Below are 19159 nucleotides of genomic sequence, written 5' to 3' on the forward strand. Positions count from 1 at the left end.
TTTGTCAAAGAATTTAGTACCATCGCCACTCCCTTGACCTAGGTAATCCATAAGTATAAACCTTTTAAATAGGGTGATGATTAAGCCAATGCGTTTGAAGCTTTGAAGGCTATTCTTAGCTCCGCCCCCTTATTGCAATTACCCAATTTTGATAAGATGTTTGAGATTGAATGTGATGCAAGTAAGGTAGGAATAGGTGCCGTCTTAATGCAATATCATAAACCTATTGCCTATTTTAGTGAAAAGCTCAAGTGTGCAGCTCTAAATTATTCCACCTATGATCTAGAGTTATATGCCTTGATTAGATCCTTGCGTAATTGGCAACATTATTTATGGCCCAAGGAGTTTGTGATTCGAATCGATCATAAATCCTTGAAATATCTCCGGGCCTAAGATAAAATCTATAAAATACATGCCAAGTGGATTGCTTTCCTAAAGACTTTTTCTTATGTAATTCATTACAAAAAGGGAAAGAAAAATGTGGTAGTCGACGGTTGTCTAGAAAACATGTGCTTATATCTACATCGTCTTATAAATTGATGGGATTTGAAAGTTTAAAGACAATTTACCCCGAGGACCCCAAATTTTCTCAAATCTATCAAGATTGTGAGACATGGGGTAGGGAAAGGTGGGAGAGGGATAGTGTTTCTATACCCTACCCCAATTTTGATGGTTTCTTGTTGAAAGGAAGAAGGTTGTGTGTGCTCTCTAGCTCAGGGAGAGAATTATTTGTAAGAGAGGCATACGATGGGGGTATGATAGGTCACTTTGGAATTGACAAAGCCCTTGAAATCCTAGAGGAACAATTCTATTGGCCCAAGATGCATCAAGATGTTGCTAGAATTTATGGCCAATGCATGGATTGTAGAAGTACGAAATCCCTCCTTCTCCCTCAAAGATTATAAACCCCACTACCCACTCCTCAACTCCCGTGGCTTGACATCTCTATGGATTTTGTTTTGGGATTACCTAGGACAAGGATGGGTAGAGATTGCATTTTTATTGTGGTTGATAGGTTTTCAAAAATGGCCCATTTCATTTCATGCTATAAAATTGATGATGCTTATAATATGGCTTCTTTGTTTGTTGAGCATGTTGTCAAAATACACGGAATTCCTTGGACCATTGTTAGTGATAGGGGATCTAAGTTCCTTAGTCACTTTTGGAGGTCGTTGTGGGCTAGGCTTAGCACTAAATTTCTTTTCTCAGCATAATGCCACCCACAAATGGATGGGAAAATAAAGGTGGTAAGTAGAACCTTGGGTTCTATGTTGCGAACCTTAGTTAAAGGAAAAATGGCCTCTTGGGAAGACCACTTACCTCTAGTTGAATTTTTTTATAATCGTGTTATCTATTCGGCTATTGGTATGACTCCCTTTGAATGTGTTTATGGTTTCAACCCCCTTGCCCCTTTAGATCTCACTCCTTTGTCTAGTGATGTTGTGATAAGATTAGATGGATATCAGAGGGAGGAAACCATGAAGAAGTTGCATGAGAAGGTGAGAATTTGCCTTGAGAAGGAAAATCACAAGGTGGCCAAAAGAGTAAACAAATAAAGAAAGCGGCTTGTGCTTGAACCAGGTGATTGGGTATGGGTACACCTTCGAAAGAATAGGTTCCCAACCCAAAGAAAATCTGAGTTGATCCTCAAGGTGATGGTCCATTTCAAGTTCTTGAAAGGATAAACGACAATGCCTATAAGATTGACCTTCCTTTGGAATATCAAGTACACAATACCTTTAATGTGTGTGATATTTCACTCTTTGACATGATAGAAGATAATCACCCTTTGAATTTGAGGTCCAAATCTTCTCAAGATGGAGAGGATGATACAATCTGGATTAGCTCCAAGCCATTCACCAGAAGTTAAGCCCGGGAGCTTCAAAGGATCCAAGGATTGTTCATGAAGCGGGAGGTACTTGAAGAAGCCTCCTTACAATCAAAAGGGTGTTATTTGTTGTTGATCGCACTCACATTGGTCCAAGGATCGTTGGAGGAGGCAAGCGAAGGCAAAGTGGGGCTAGAAATCCCCTTGAAAAGGACTTGTGCCCAAGGCGCTTTGGATCCGTTTTTGATCCGCTCTAGCATTTCAAGAGCGGATCAAAACATCCCCTAGTTGGACTTATCTTGAAATTGGGTCACTTTTGGGCCCTAAAATTATAATAATTATCCTAAACTGTAAATACTTTTGAGGCTAGCTCATTCTCTTTGTTTTGCTTGATTATTGATGCATTGATGAATGCTTCTCCATTGAGTTAGAGTATTGGACAACTTTTGTTGAACTTTGTTTAGAAACGTTGGTTTAGAGGGCGTTCATCTCTCTCTTGGTCACCTAGTAATTAGGTCTTTGATTAGATTGTAATTGAGGGTATTAGAGTTTGACATACTTTTTTGTTCTTGGTTACTTCTTTTCTTGTGTCTAATTATCTATCTTATCAATTACATTTACTTTTTTGTATCATCTTTAGTTTTCGTATTTCAATTTCGTATCACACATCCAAGCTCAAAACTCAAATTTGCATCATGAATCGGAGCTACGTAAAAGAGCTACAAAGTGTTTCGTCTTCAACTATGCCCTCCAATCTGAGAAATCAAACAAATCAGATTTGTTCACTGAACCTGTTCAACCTCATCACCTCAATTGACTCTTAAAACACAACTTTTAGGTTTGTGGTTACGGTATATAGATTCTTTTTCTCAGATCTAAATTTCAATGGGTTGAATCCCTAAACAAGATTGATACCACCATTGACATTTAAATCCTCGAAAAATTATCTAATTTTTAAAAATTCTGAGATTGGATTGAGGTGCTTCAAGCTATTAGGATTTATCTACTCATGCTAGTCAAAGTACCAAGCTAAAATCTTCAAGTGGAAATAGAGGTACAACTGGAAATCTGCAAATCTGTACTAACACCCTAGTCTTTACACTCTTTTCTTTAATGAATTGAACCCACATAGATTAATACCACCATTTAAGTGAAGAGCCTCAAAACTAGAGTGAATTAGTTAGATCTTGACATAAGTGTATAAATACTAAACGAATTATTAAAAAATCTCCTGCTATTGACTTGTGAGTCTTGGTTTCATACCATATGTAACACCTCAAAGCTCTCACAAGGTGCATGGTCTAGTAACCAACCGAAATTAATTCAGACTTCACAAAGTACATTAGTATGTTCGTTCTTTTAAACTCAGCATTAGTATCCATATCACAAAAGTGTACCATAGACTATGACTATTTAAGATATGAAATTTGTAATAGAGTGTCTGATTCTCATATTTGGTAAACTTAGATTATCAAGATTGATAATCCTTTTTCCTTTAATTGGAACTTCCTGAAATTCCTGTATTCAACTATACCTGCAAAATCAAAAACCAGGTTATATAAATAGTCAGCAAGAGTATTTCCCTCCCTCAAGGAGTGTTGTACTCTTACTGACATAACCTCGATAAGCCTTTTAATGGTCTTGACCTCCATTGTCACACTCCAAGGGAATTCCCAAACTCCATTAATAATTTGCACTAAAGCCATAGCCTCAGCCACCAGATTATTTGAATCAACAATCTTCAAACCCTTTGTACCCACTAAATCACCATCACTATTTCTTACACAAAAAGCTCCAGAACTAGCACCTGGATCACCTCTTGAGGCCCTATCTGTGTTACATTTCCACCAACCAGCTGGTGGTGGTAACGATTTTACAAATTTGCACTAAAAACTTGGCCTATAACCATCAAGCAAAGCTACCATATAAGGCCAAGTTCTAGGAATCTCATTATATTGAAACTTCAATTTGATAAACTTCTGAAGAGTAGTGGTAATATCATGCAACACATTACATATAGAATATAATCTTCCATGTAATACTGTGTTTCTCCTATTCCATATAAACCATAAAACATTATTAGGAATAGCTTGAAAGATTACCTTTTGTCTAGAATTTCCATATGCATCCCATCACTTTTTCATGGTCTGTTTTACTTAAATCCGAGGACCAATAATACCAACTATATTTGAAACATAATTCCAAACATTAGTAGCTATTTCACCATTTAGAAAAAGATGTTCCATGGTCTCTCTAGTTGGTACTGAACAATACGAATAAAATTGATAGATATTAGGGTTCTCGTTAGCCTAAATTGCTACAACAGGGACCTGATAGTCCATACTTTCCACCCAAAGAATGAAATTTTAAAAGGAAGTCCTTTCACCCAGATCTTCTTAAAAAAATTTACAACTTCATCCTTTTTTCTCAAGGTTTCCCATACACTCTTTACTAAAAATTTTTCAGAACTTGTCTTAGTCCACCAAGGTTTATCCCCCATCTCAGATTGCCTGACATGATCCATATGATTTCTAACATGATCCACAATGTGGGAATGTATGTGATTTTGCATTTCCTCATAGTCACAGCCTGCTTCATTCATAAACACTCCAATTTTTGTCAAAAGATGACAAGAAACCACCTCTGATTGATGATTATAAAGTGGACCAAGCATTGTTAAATTATCATACTAAATAGTTACTGAACCTCCCTTAGGTTCCCACCATAGGTGTTTTTCAATGCAGTTTCTATTGTGTAGCATATAGTTCCACTGTTGAGAACCTTCCCTTCACTGAACCACTGAAGGTAATTGTTTCTTACAATACTCGTTCCACAAAAATATAACCCATAAGGTGTTCTCTATTTTAAATTTCCATCATATCTTAGCATACATGGATTGTGAGACATCAAAAAAAGATTTAAAACCCAATCTTCCTTTCTATTTGGGCAAGCAAACTTTATCCCAAGCAGCCTAATGTTTTCTCCTTCCAGCGACCTTGTTACTCCAAAAGAATTTAGCAAAGATTTTATGCAATTCCTTGATAACACACTTAGGGGGAACTATGGCCGAAAGTACATGTCTAGTAATACTTTGTAAAACAATTGTGATCAACACCTCTTTGCATCCATATGATAACAGATTTCCTTTCCAGGCTTGTAACTTTGTCTTAACCCTTTTGATAAGATCAGCATAATGTTCTTTCTTTTTCTAGCATGGGTTATGAGACACTCTATGTATATCAAAGGAAAGTGACCTCTTGAAAAACCTGTGCACTTTTCCACCAATTGTCTCACATTAGATGTTGCATTTTGAGGTAGGTAATAAGAACTCTTATCCTTGTTAACCTTCTACCTTGATTGAACCTCATACTCCTGCAAAATTGACTCAATTTTCTCCAATGAATACTTATTAGTTGAAGCAAATATAATAGAGTCATCCACAAAAGCAAGATGATTTAAATTAGCACTCCACTTGGGTAAACCTTACCCTACAAATTGAGTATCTTCAAATAAGGAATTTAAGGCCTTGCTTAGAACCTCTGCTGATGGAATGAATAAAACAGGAGACAAAAGATCCCCTTGCTTCACTCCCCTGGTAGAATGAAAGAAACCATGAGATTGACCATTAACCAAGATAGAATACCAGTTATTTGAAATTAGCCTCCAAATAATATTAACAAATACTTCTAGAAAAAACCATTTTCCTTAGAACTTTCATAAAAAAAAAAACAAGATACTCTGTCATAAGCTTTAGCCATGTCCAACTTTATGACAACATTGGAAGGTTTAAACCTCTTACTAATATCAGTGAAAATCTCTTGAGCCAATAGAACATTTTAATGATGCTTCTACCTTCACAAAGCCTGATTGATTACAAAAAATCAATCTGGGAAGAAGGACTTCTATCCTGTCATGAACAATCCTAGAGATTATCTTGTTAATGAAGTTGGTCAAACTAATAGGTCTCAAATCTCTAAAAGCATGTACCTGGTCTTTCTTAGGTAGAAGAACCAAATTAGTATGAGTAATGGATTTAGGAAGTGTATTACCCCTAAAAAATCATGTACTAGCCTGAGAATATCATTCCCTACAATCTCCCAGCAACTTTGATAGAATCTTCCTGTTAGACCATCTGGACCAATAGCACTATCCCCATTTAATTTAAAAATAGCCCTTTTAACTTCATTTAAATTAGGTTGTCTACAAAGCTCTGCATTATCTTTATCCCAGATGGATTTCGAAATGTGTCTGAGAAGTGAGAAAGATGTGGCATCTCTTTCTTAGGAGAACTGCATCTGATAAACATTAACTGCTTTCGCTGCTATATCTTGTTCATCCTCTAACCAATTTCCCTCATTGTTTTGGATCCTTTGCAAATGTAGTATTTTTCTCCTCCCTTTCACAATACTGTGGAAGAACTTAGTATTTCTATCACCATTCTCAAACTATTTGATCATATCTGCCGAATTTAGATAATAATTAAAAAACTTCACATCATAAGCCTTATCCTTGTTTACTAAAACATTATCTACATCATGAGAATGGATTGGGTATATTGACAATGTTGAACTGCCAGTCATAACTTTGTTTGATCTCTTTGAACCTACTTCTTGGGATCTCCAGTTTGCTAGGTAGATTTACTGCCATGCTGACTTGTCCTAGGCCGTAAATCCATTCTCTTTGATGTTCTCTGAACTCTCTCTCAAGATAGGCCTTTTGTAAGTGGATCCGACATATTATCTTTTGACTTCACATAGTCAACAGTAATAATTCCACTAGAGAGAAGTTCTCTAACGGTATTATGTCTCCGTCTTATATGATGAGATTTATCATTGTACATCATACTCCCTGCCCTACCTATTGCCGCTTGACTATCACAATACATACTGGTGTCAATGATTTGGGCCAATAAGGAATATCTTCCAAGAAATTTCTGAGCCATTCAACTTCTTCACCGGCCTTATTTAATGCGATAAACTCAGATTTCACTTGGAGCAAGCAATACATGTCTGTTTGGATGATTTTCAATAGACCGCTCCTCCACCTATAGTAAATACATGTCCACTCATGGATTTTACTTCATTCATTCTGGTGATCCAATTTGCATCACTATATCTTTCAAGTACCACAGGATATTTATTATAATGCAAAGCATAGTCTTGAGTGTATTTAAGATACCCCAAAAACTCTTTTCATTGCCATCCAATGAGTTTTATTTGGATTACTCATGTATCGACTTAACTTACTAATAGCACATGTTATGTCTAGTTGTGTATAATTTATTATATGTATTAAATGTCCCAACACTCTTGCGTATTCCAACTGTAAGTCACTTTCACCTTCATTCTTTTGAAGTGAAAAGCTCACGTCCAATGAAGTCTTGGCAATACCAAATTCCAAATACTTGAACTTGTCAAGTACTTTTTTGATGTAATGAGACTGTGACAATGCTAACCTTTGTGGAGATATATGGATTCTTATTTTTAAGATCACATCCACAACTTCAAGGTCTTACATATCAAACTTGCTCTTAAGCATTCGTTTCATAGCATTTATGTCTGAAATGTCTCTGCTGATGATCAACCTATCATCCACATACTAACAAACAATGACCTTGTGATTTAGAGTGTTTAAGATAAACACATTTATCGAGTTCATTTATCTTGAACCCGTTTACCAACATGATTTGGTCAAACTTTGCATGACACTGTCTAGGTGCTTGTTTTAGTCCATAAAGTGACTTAACTATTTTGCACACCTTATTTTCTTTACCAGGAACCACAAAATCCTCGGGTTATTTCATGTAAATTTCTTCCTCCAATTCTCCATTTAGGAATGTTGTTTTCATGTTCATTTGATGAATTTCAAGACTATATACCGTCGCCAAGGCAATTAGCATTCGAATTGACGTTAGCCTTGGTACAGGCGAGTATGTATCAAAGTAATCAAGACCAGTCCTGCCTTGTATTTGTCATTAATACCATCCACTTTTATTTTCCTTTTGAAGATCCATTTAGAACCTAAAGGTTTATTTCTTGGAGGAAGATCAACCAACTCCCACGTATGGTTGCTCAAGATTGAATCAATCTCACTATTGATTGCCTCTTTTCAAAAGGATAATTCTAAAGACATCATCACTTCTTTAAATATTTGAGGCTCATTTTCTAAGAGAAATATTATAAAATTTGATCCAAACGAAGTTAACATTTTTTGACGTGTACTACGTCTTGAATTCTCATCATTATGTATATCCTTACTTGGTTCATCTCGAGGTCCTTTAGACTCTCCACTAGATTGTTCATGTCTAGTTTTATACGGATAAATGTGTTCAAAGAACTCAACATTATCTGATTTAATTACCATATTTTATTTATATCCGGATGTTCGGATTTATTAACCAAAAACTGACATGCTTTACTACTTTTAGCATATCCTATGAACATACATTCCACTGTCTTAGGTCTTATTTTTACCCTTTTAGGCATAGGAACTTGGACTTTCACTAGATACCCCCATACTTTGAAATATTTCAAGTTGGGTTTCCTTTCTTTTCATTTTTCAAATGAAATTAATTGTGTTTTACTATGGGGCACTCTATTGAGTATTCGGTTAGCTGTAAGGATAGCTTACCCCCACAAGTTTTGCGATAAACCTGAACTTATAAGTAAGACATTCATCATTTTTTTTTAAGATTTAATTTTTTCTTTCCGCAATTCCATTAGATTGAGGTGAATACGGGGCCGTAGTTTGATGGACAATTTCATTCTCTACACATATTTCTGCAAAGGGATATTCATATTCTCCACCCTTATCACTTCTTATCGTTTTGATCTTTTTCTCTAACTGATTTTCAACTTCTGTTTTATATTGCCTAAACGCATCTATTGCTTCATCCTTACTGTTTAGAAAATAGACATAACAATACCTCGTGCAATCGACAATAAAAGCTATAAAATGCTTTTTTCCACCACAAGATGGTGTTGACTTCATATCACAAATGTCAATGTATAATAAGTCCAAAGGATTGGAATTCCTTTCAACGGACTTATACAGATGTTTAGCATACTTTGATTCCACACACGTTTGATATTTTAATTTATTGTACTCAAAATTTGGCAACTCTACCTACTATTACTCAATAAGTTATCCCTACGGTCCCTACCTCACTTTTTCTACTTCAACTTTCACAATACGAGTTACCATGGTCCCAAGTTCAAATGGTAGTTTTATGTCTCTTTGTTTATTCAATTGTTTTCCTATACGATTAGCTCACTTAGCTAGTCTTTAAAGTAAACAGATAACTCAAATTTGCCCAACTCTGTCTCTTCTTGCAGTACACTGCAACAAAATACAATGCTCTGTTTTACAATGTAAATGTATGTATTTGTATGTTGTTGGATAATCTTAGTTCCTACAATACAAAGCTGGTGTTTTTCATCTCAATGTCAGTTTTGTTTAATGTGTTTGTTCTGATTTTTAAGAGTTTATAGTGTCATTTGTCTATCACTGTACAAATATTTCATGAGAAAGTGTTCAATGTGATACTCTTTTCTATAGGTTAAAAGATGGAGTTTATTCTAGAGATGATTGAAGTAGGCTAGTCAATAACCGAAAAAATCAAACAATCAAACCAAATCGACGGTTATTTTCTTTTTGTCATTTGGTTTGTTTTTAGAAATTCAAAAACTGACTAAATTAGTTTTGGTTATAGTTTTAACCACTAATCGATCCAAATCGACCCATGAACACCCCTACATACAGGACATTGTTAAGTGTCAACACTTTACCTGATGTCATTTTCAGGCAGATTTTTTATGCTCCTTCAACTTTTGTAGTTGTGGAGTTTGCCATATAGATTTTCTCTTCACCTTAAACCAGAGCAAATGCAGCAAACAACTCTTTATTTGCACAAATATGGCGGGTGGCATCGAAATCTATCCACCATTATCGAGGATTTCCCACCAAGTTACATTCAGACAGCATGACACACAAATTATCCATTTCGTTCTTGGATTTAGCCATATTTGTTTGGTCTTTCTTTTTACCTGTTTTTGGGTCACGATAATCTGTTGACTTGTGGCCAATCTTTCCATAGTTAAAGTATTTTTCCTTAAATTTCTTCTTAGGTTGATTGCTTTATAGTCCAACTTGTTTTTGTTTTTTTGAGTTGTTGTGATCGTCTTCTACAATGTTTGCTCCACTCATTGCAGAATTTCTTTTCGACCTCCTTTCTGCAAATTTGTTGTCTTCTTCAATGCAGCCTTACCATGGGATCTTTGTTTGTCATCTCTTTTCGTTTATGTTTCAAGTAGTTCTTGAAGTCCTTTCACATAAGTGGCAACCAAACCTTTCGCAAGGAGATTGTGGATGATAACTTGCAGTTCCTGTACTTGAGATATAACAGACTTGTTGTCAATCATTTTATACTCAAGGAATCTTGTAACAAAGAACTTCTTGGTTCCAATATCTTCAGTCTTGTATTTTCTTTCCAGCGCACTCCACAACTCTTTTGACGTCTTCATTCCACTATACACATTGTATAGGTCATCTTGGAGGCCACTTAGAATGTAATTCCTGCATAGGAAATCAGAATATTTCCACGCCTCCATAACAATAAATTGCTCCTAATCCGAAGTTTCTTCGGGCAATTTTGGAGCTTCTTCAAATGTAAATCTTTGAAGACATAAGGTTGTAATATAGAAGAACATCTTTTGTTGCCACCTTTTAAAATCAACACCCATGAATTTTTTGGGTTTCTCCGCTGGTGCCATTGCTTGCGGAGCACTCGTACGACTAGTTGTAGCAATATTTGTTGCTGCCACACTTGTCCCATCATAATTCACATGACCGTTTGTAGTCATTTTTCCTCACAGAAAGACAGTCAACTTTAGTATAAAAATATACTAATTACAAGTTTGAAGCAACTTACAAAAAATAGTTTCTAGTTTAACGATGAAGTTTTTATGTCTTCCAAACGTTAATCGAATGACTTTTAACTTATAATGAGGTTTTTATTTCTTCAAATCACTTGTTTATTTCAAACAGAGTAGAAAGCATAAAGCTTTAATCTCCAGAAATCAAACAATACAAATTAAGATTAATTCCTTAAGATTGTTGTTTTTGGTATACAATCTATATGTTGCTTCGCATAAACTTCAACTAAGTTCAAGAACAAACTTGTCAAGAACAACTAGAATTCTCAACACCTTCAACACAAGATCAAAATGACCTTTCAATAAAAGTGTGTTAATCAATATTTTAAAGAAAAGAGATGAAGTAGAATTTGAGCCAAGTCCTCCGATTACACAGAGTGTCCTTAAGGAATTAATTCCCCTCAAGTATCTGAGGTTACAAATTTTTTTTCCCCAGGATAAAATGACTCACAATTCCACAGTAGCGGTACCTCAAACTATTGGATTTTTCGAACTCACTCAACGGGAGATGATCACAATGAGTTTTTAGAAGACAAGAAGTATTTTTCAGCTCTCAAAAATTATGTATCTACCTGAGGAATAAGTCAGGTATTTATAGTCATTAAGTGTCCCTTTGGAAAGAAAGCATTGGTTCTGGAAAAATTACACTGTTACTGAACAGTCACGTCACCTGTGCCCAGTCTGTGCTTGAATTGCGCCTGACCTGCGGCCATTTTTGAGAACACTTTCCTTTTAAGCGTGATCTCTTTTTTTTTCCTCCACCAATTCCCTCCATTTACCATTCACACATTCAACTTGAACCCAACAATCAAATCTTCTATTTTCTAATGCTACCAAGTATCAAGGTCATATGCTTCTGATCCTCTGATAACTCCATCATGATATACAAATTTAAGTATATTTTTCACTCTAGTATAGGCAATAAGTCGTAAGCAAAATCATGTTACATTTATCTAAAAAATAATCTCTAACTTCGTCATTGACTCTCATAACATCATTGTTTTCAACATAAAACTTGTTCAATGCAATGTCAAGTTCATTAGATAGCAAAAATATAAAAGATTTATGGTAGAAACATTAGTAAAGGTATTGCAATATAAATTTGACGTGTCTACATCTTCGGCTATGGCCATTACTAAGTAGACGATATCATAGAATATCAATACAAAATCTTAACAAAATATAAAAAATAGGTACACTGCCATATAAACTGTACGATCTGAACATTTTTAGACATAAACTTGAAAGAACTAATAATTAAGCAAAATCTTAACAACATATACCTGTTGTCTTCATACCCGAAAGTTGAAACTTTGAGAACTTTGAGAAATAAGGCACTCCAATGATAGATTTCTTCTTGAAGCATTTACAATATGCATAATTTTGATATACAAGAGAATTTTCTTAGAACCTTGGTTATTCCACGTAGCCATAGATGCTGTTAGATTTTGAAATAAATAGTGTAAAAGGTGATCAACATAAGACATAAAAAATCGTAGAAGTTGTAACTGTTTTTGTATATATGAAATTGGTTTACATCAAAAGTATAATTACAATCTCATTTAAAGATTAAAGGATAATCTAAAAGTGTAAGAATTTCTATAAGTTTTAAATTTTAAAAATAGATAGAAGTTAGCAGTATATTAGGACTAAAACTCATCTTTATAATATTTAAAATTTGAATTTTAAGAAAACTGGCAACTATAAACTCTGTCAAATTTGAATTTAGTTTCAAAATGTTAAAAGCAAATTAAAAATAAAAATAGTAGTAACTAATAACTACCCTAATTATATTTTGTCTAACATGACCTTTATATTTAAATAAAATTCTATACCGATCACGTCTAAACAATTAAAAGATATCTAGTAATACTATAAATTTTATTGATTCTTTTTGACTAACCTAAAGTGGTTAGACATTTCTTAACATTAAAGAATTTCATTAATTAGAATTCAAGAAGTACACTGCGAAACTAATTGATGGCAGTAAAATTAATTGAATTTACCTAATCTTTTAAAATAAATATTAGGCAAAAAAATAAGGTGCTATATGTATCTCATGTATAGAAGAGATTTTTTTTTCGCTAGACCCTCTTTCATTATGTCAATGTATTCTTTTTTTCATATAAATACATTTACACATCATTTTAAGCTATTAAATAGTAATTATCTTATTCTCCATATTATTTTTCAAGACATATGATTATACATCAATTATTGGCTCCTAAATTTTGGGGCTCCAATTTTATTTCCAATTAGTGTTAAGTATTTGCGTCGGATTAATTCAATTTTTAGACTAGTTTTGTTTTGAGACTTAAGAGTAAAATACTATCTAGCAAGATTTTTCGTTCTGAGACTAAAATTCAAACTCTTTCGTTAAGGAAGGATAAAATTTGCTTTAAATCATCGTTTTTATTCCACCACCAGCCCACCCTATAACTATGTGGATGGATCCCTACAATATTGTTAATTTGTACAGCTATCATCATCATCAATATCTCCACATGTTCTAAAACATTATAAATAGAAATTGAGTTCTCATCATGGTTCAGTGTATTGATAAATTGAAGAAAATTTTAATTTGCAACTTGGCCAAGATCATTATCAGGTATTCCTTATTTTTAATTTTTTTTTTTTTTTATCGAGATCATCATAATTTTACGTAACAGTTTAATTCTGCAGAGAAGTAGCTTATTAAGTGGAGTACTATTAATTTTCTTCTTAAAAAGTTACTAATAGAAAGTATATATGGATACTCTCTAGGAGCCTAGCTAGGTGATTTCTAGATCATCTAAAAAATATTAATGGAGCTTTTGAGGGTTGCATCATGCCGACCCAATGACAAAATTAGAAATTTTTTCGATTTTAAAGATTTAGTACATATACGTAAAAAGTAATTCTTGACCTATATATGTTGTATGATTTTTCTGTACAAAGTATAATCTTGTGATAAATGATCTTCAAATTGACCATCCTTCGATCTGTGTAGCTACCCCATTGGCTGAAACTAACTCATGTTTGTTCAAATCTTGGTTCATTTCCTTTGTCAAACAGTTTTTGTAACTCCTTCAAGCTAAAAAATGGAGTTGTGCACAAAAACTGTTGTGGCTGATAGAATTAAAATTACACGTCGCTTTGGCAATCATCATCCTATTGTTTGGAGAGACCATTTTCTTGCATATGCTGATCTCCCAGTAAATAAATAAATAATTTTTATATCGCATATATATATATATATATATATATATATATATATATGTTAGAATTAATCCATTTGAGTAACAAATATATTCCAAATAGGGAGCTAATGAGGTGGACGAGAAGCAACATGAAGACCTAAAAGAAGAAGTGAGAAAGATGCTAGTGATGGCTCCTCCAAAATCTTTGCAAAAGCTTGATCTCATCAACACAATCCAACGTCTTGGTGTAGCTTATCATTTTGAACGTGAGATTGAGGAATCATTGAGTTACATGAACACTCATTATGAAGAATGGATTAGTGAAGTTGCTGGTGATGACCTTCATGGTATTGCTCTATGCTTTCGATTACTTCGGCAACAAGGTTATTATACATCACGTGGTAAGTATCATTCAAATTAAAAGATGACAAAATTAGTTAATGAAAATATGATCAGTCTAATTCGTCCAAAATTTGAAGCAGATGCTTTTAGGAAGTTCAAGGTCGACCAAGGAGATTTCAAGAAAAAATTGGTTAACGATGTGCATGGAATGTTGAGTTTATATGAGGCAGCACAATTCAGAGTGCATGAGGAAGAAATTCTGGATGAAGCACTGACTTTCACCATCACTTAATTGAAACTAATTTTGCCTAAATTGAGCAATTCCCAACTTGCACAACAAATCGGTAACGTGCTGAAGTTTTCAATTAAAGATGGTGTGGTAAGGATAGAAATAAGGAAATACATATCATTTTACCAAGAAAATCATGAATCAAGCAATCAAGTGTTACTAAACTTGGCCAAATTAGACTTTAACATTGTGCAAAGGTTGCATCAAAAGGAGCTATCTGATCTCACAAGGTAATTAACCTTCGCTGAAATGTTAAAAATTGACTTTGATCAAGAAGAACCTTTGCTCCCAAATTTATATCCTGTTCCAACTTCAAATTTAAGCATTCTTTTTCGCAATATATTAATTTAAATCAAATAGTGTCCAATTAAGTGTGCCTACTAAACACACATTCGATTTATTGTAGGTGGTGGAAAGAATTGAAAATAGTGAATACATTACCCTATGTAAGAGACAGATTGGCTGAGCTATACTTCTGGAGTTTAAGTATCTACTTTGAGCCTCAGTACAACATTGCGAGGAAAATATTAACAAAAGTTTTGTATTTCACTTCTATTATTAATGACACATATGATATTTATGGGACACTAGATGAACTTACTCTCTTCACTGGGGCAATTGACAGGCAAATTACTACATTTTTGTTATCACACTTTTACCCAGTAGAATATGATTTGAGTGAATTTGATGTTTGTGATATATGTAGGTGGAACCAGGGGCGGAGCTGCGTGGTGTTCATTCAGGGGTTCACTCGAACCCCCTTTGTCGAAAAAATGCACTGTACATATATGGTGCAGTTTTTTTTTCTATGTGTATATATATTAAACTGAACCCATAAGAAAAATAATGGCTCAATGGCAAAGGGGGTGCAACTTTGCATGCGTGGGAACCCCTGGTTGCGGGTTCGATACCCTATTGTTTCCCACATTAAGTTTATTTTTAAAGATCAAATGATGTCGTTTCCCCCACTTTCAGAAAAGGGTCAAATTGAATTAAATTAAAAATTATCACTATCAAGTTTCAACATTGTTTCACTCTTTCCTCCCTTCAATTCTTGAAATAACCGATACCCAATTATCTTTATCTATAATATATTAAAAGTGTAAAGACTTAGAAAAGTGAGTTGAACTTTTTATGCTTCATTGAAAGACTTTCCTTTAGACAAAATTGTCTTTTCACTATTTTATTCAATTTATTATTTAATTATTTTTTATCACACTAAACTCCTAAAATATATGAGACTCTAAAATATATGGAAGGAGAATCAATAACTAATATTTTCGGTCAACTAAAAAAATACTCCTAAAATAAAACTCTATTAAGGAAATACTTCTATAAATATTGAGATCTAGAGAATAATTATTTATATTAATTTATGCACACAATATGCTTAGGTCTTTTAATAACACATATGCAAGCCTTTTTTTTTTTTTTTTTTTACATTTTCCCCAAATCAAATCTTTAATAATATAGATCTGATTGCCGGTCTATATACATTAAGGTTTATATGGAATTGGTATGCTCTAACCTTTTCTTTTTGGATGAATGAATGCGTTCTTCCTTTGTCTTTTAAGTGATCTATTGATTCACTTGCATTGCTCAGATGTTAGGTAGTTGATTTTTTTATTTTGTAAAATATTATCTTTTTTTTTTTTTTTATCAATGTATGGATAAATATATACAAGCCATCAGACTTTGTATAATAAATTTAATAAACGTTTTTATTATTAGTTTGTATAATAATTGTATTGTCTTAATATCTCGATTAGTTTATTATTTTGTGGTAGTTTACAGGTTGTAGGCAAATATCGATCGAGTTTGAGAAGTTTTTATATGTAAAGTTTAAATGTAATTGTATTATTTAGATATCTTTTTTATCGTATTATTTTTTTGTAGTTTGCAGGTGGTAGATAAATGTCGATCGATTTTGAAGAAGTTTTTTAGGTGATGGTTAAGTTTAACTGTATTGCTTTAATATATCCGACTTGAGAATTTTTATTGTATAAAGATTAGGTATAGTTATATTATTTTGATATCTTTACTATCATATTATTTTTTATAGTTAGCATGTGGTAGATGAGTGTCAGACGTTTTGAGGAAATTTTAGTGTAAAAGTTAGATTTAATTGTATCATTTAATGTCTCTATTATCGTATTATTTTATTACAGTCTACAGGTGGTAGATGAATATCGATCAATTTTGAGAATCATTTTCGGTAAAGGTTAGGTTTAATTAAATAAATTCTCTATCTTTACATACTCAAAAGATGTTTAATTTAATTATTGTATTCATCTTTATTATTCAAATAAATTTTTTATTTAGTGTAACGTTTGAACTCATTAAAGTGAAATACACGCGCGAGGCGCGTACAACTAAACTAGTCAATTTAAAAAGTACTTTCAAAGTGTTCTTCATCTTCATTTACACTAAATCTTCAAGTATGTCTCTAATCTATTCTTTAATTATTGAAATTGCTCTTTAATTTTTTGTTTAGGGTCAAAAATTGGGTTGCGATTGCTTTCATGTTTTGATGCTTGAAGTTGATTTATCTTTTGTATGTTGTGTTTATTTTGGTGTGTAAGTGATTGTGGAAGTATTAAGTACTCAATTAGATTCAAAATAATAAGAATTTGAATTGCACACCAAGTGTTTGTCAAATTTCCCAAATGAAACTTTTAAGAGTTTTTCTATAATTTTTAGGAAATTTCTGAGTGATTATGAGTTGTGGTTTATGTTCTTTGATTTATATATCATGTGTTAACACAAATTGATGAAAATAATTCATGTCTTACTTGAATTTTGCTTGATTTTATTTTTTCAAAATATACCCAAGACAATATTTTTGTAATTTTGTTTCTTGTTTAGAAGATAATTTTTTCCTAATTCTATCTCTTTCTTAATTTTAGATATTGTAGTATGCTGCTACAAACTACAGGGCATGGATTTTGTCCTGCTCTATGGATACTCTACGGGAGTTGAACTATCCACAGACAACGCGATTGCGGAGTACTTCTTCGACAGGTTTGTTTTTTAAAATATAAATATATTGACGAAGTATGTTAGAAGTAGAACCAAAAATTTTGAACTATTTTTACCATTATAGTGAAAATTTTTCTTATAAGAAGGGATTCATGTGTGTGTATTGAACCTCTTATTGTGACCCAATCCGCTTATTTGTGGAGATTAATAGTATCCCTTGATAAAGATCCTGCCTCCATCACTGAATGAAACATTGATACTTCAAAACAGTTACCATCATATATGAAGATTATTTAGTGGTCTTCTAGATGTTTACAATGAAATCGAGAAAGAATTGACAAATGAACACAAGTCATTTCTAGTCAACTATTCCATAATAGAGGTACTTGTAAATAAAGTAGCAAAAATTTTCTTAAATTGATTTAAGGTCACGTCAACCATAAATTGGGTCTTGATTCAATGTTAATATGAGTTACATATTTATCTAGTACTAGTTTATCCTACATGTGTTGCAAATGTGTGTCACGTTAATGTTGTTAACTTGAATATTATAATTGTTTGAAAATGCTTTTTACTAACCACCTGTTTAAAAATCATTAATATTTTTGTAAACCTATACATTTTTTTGGTTGTCAATCCTATGTCCAAAACTCATATTGGAGTTCGAATTTTCTACCAAAGATTTTTTCGTATCCAGCCTATACAGTTTCAAATAGATGGAACAATATTAGTGAATGATCCTAAACATATATTTAATTTAAATTTGAAGAGTATTTTTTTTGAAATATTTTATGAAAAACTCATACCATGCTGGCTATATAAATGCATAGATAAATGAAAAATTTGCTGCATGCAGAAATCAAAACAATCACAAGGTGATCAAATGCCATCTTTATAGATATATATTGGGAATTGGGATAGATTTAGTCCACTAAAATCTACATTGGTTGATATCGATTTTTCCAACCCGATCCAAATTGGTCAAATTGTACTTGTAATTTCGTACAAGTTGTAATTGGTTAAATGAATTTTCACCAATTTAAGTTCTATGTATTGTTCTATTTATGCTCATCTCATTCTGACTTTTATAACTACTTGATCACACTAAATTTTTTAGGATAACTTTACTATAGCAAGTTTCACTAATTATTTACCAGTATTTTTAAAAAATGAAAAAGCTGGTGAGGTTTTACTTTCAAGAGATAAAATGGTATCATGGGAGGGAAGTGCCAACAGCGGAACAGTATATAAAGAATGGAATTCCATCAGGTGGCTGTCAATTGATTGCAACTACTTACTGCTTAGGCATGGGAGAGATAGCAACTAAAGATGCATTTGATTTGGTTAGCAACTGAACCTCCAATACTTGCTACTTGCTGCTTCTTGTGCCATTGCAAGATTACTCAATGATCTTTTTATCACATGAGGTATATAATGTGTATATATACAGCTTTTGGATTTAATTTACTAATATCATAGTTATGTAAATATTTTTATACTACTAGTTTATATGTAGGTTAGTTAACTTATTATAGTATTTTATTTGGCAAAATGACCTTCTGGACCCTTTAACCCATTAAAAAATATTTACATGTTTGTCATCTGGACC

At 33.0% G+C, this 19159-nt stretch overlaps 1 pseudogene; it reads left to right on the forward strand.

The window, feature by feature from the left end:
* The first annotated feature begins 8639 nt into the window (after nucleotides 1-8639).
* On the forward strand, nucleotides 8640-16661 carry LOC107841178 (annotated as a pseudogene).
* Nucleotides 16662-19159: the final 2498 nt, after the last annotated feature.

This window comes from Capsicum annuum, chromosome 9, assembly GCF_002878395.1.
Source record: "Capsicum annuum cultivar UCD-10X-F1 chromosome 9, UCD10Xv1.1, whole genome shotgun sequence".
NCBI lineage: Eukaryota > Viridiplantae > Streptophyta > Magnoliopsida > Solanales > Solanaceae > Capsicum > Capsicum annuum.